The sequence below is a fragment of the Stegodyphus dumicola genome, chromosome 11 (genome assembly GCF_044657685.1).
Source record: "Stegodyphus dumicola isolate Sdum_Otavi_A_Nest chromosome 11, ASM4465768v1".
NCBI lineage: Eukaryota > Metazoa > Arthropoda > Arachnida > Araneae > Eresidae > Stegodyphus > Stegodyphus dumicola.
This window is the reverse complement of record NC_140778.1, coordinates 165765694-165766461: the sequence shown is the minus strand read 5'-3', so window position 1 is coordinate 165766461 and position 768 is coordinate 165765694. Positions and strand designations below refer to the sequence as shown.

The 768-nt window shown below is 40.2% G+C and overlaps 1 pseudogene; it reads left to right on the top strand.

The window, feature by feature from the left end:
• Positions 1-212: 212 nt before the first annotated feature.
• On the top strand, positions 213-387 carry LOC146994542 (U2 spliceosomal RNA; annotated as a pseudogene).
• Positions 388-768: the final 381 nt, after the last annotated feature.

Genomic DNA, 768 nt, shown 5'->3' with positions numbered 1-768 from the left:
TAGACCCCACTGAATTCCTCGTTGTAAATAGTGTACATATCCTCGTAACGTCGTCTGTTTTGTATATGCTCATCTGTTTTGTATTCCTCCTCATATGTTATGCAATGTAATTCCTCCTCTTGTACTGTGAATTTAAAAAAGTCAAACCGCACTGCGTGCGTTATTGATAGACCAGCCATCGTCTGTCCAATATATGTGTAAAGTGGCACAAAATATTTTAACAATAAAAAAATTCTCTTCTTATCAGCTTAATATCTGATACGACGTCGACATGACGTCAAGATATTAAACTAATTTTTGCAGATAGGCTTGTGGTTAGGAATTTATTCCGCCCTCGCCACGGGTTGGCCTGCTATGGCACTACTTGCAGGATACGGCCCACAATATATCCAAAAAGCAGAAACTTCACTTCCCCACTGCATCCTCAGGAAAACGTCGTTTTAAAATGGCCCTTCAAATTTCAGAAAACCGAAGGTCTAACAACATCATACCTCTGTACGAGTGTGCGGCGACCTGCCTTTTTTTTAACTTGATATTGCTCGGGCCCCTCGTTCTTTTCCTCGGAATGGGAACATTCTGGAGCCTCGGGTTTAACCCTCGTCCTTTTCCAATGTCAAGTTCTGGTTTCTGTAAATACGAAAAAAAATTTCGTATTTACAGAAATCCCATAAAATCCACATTTTGATCCCGTACGCAGAAAACTTACTCATTCTGTCTGACTGATTGAAGGAACATCGGCCTCGAAATATTACTCAAATTTCATTTGCA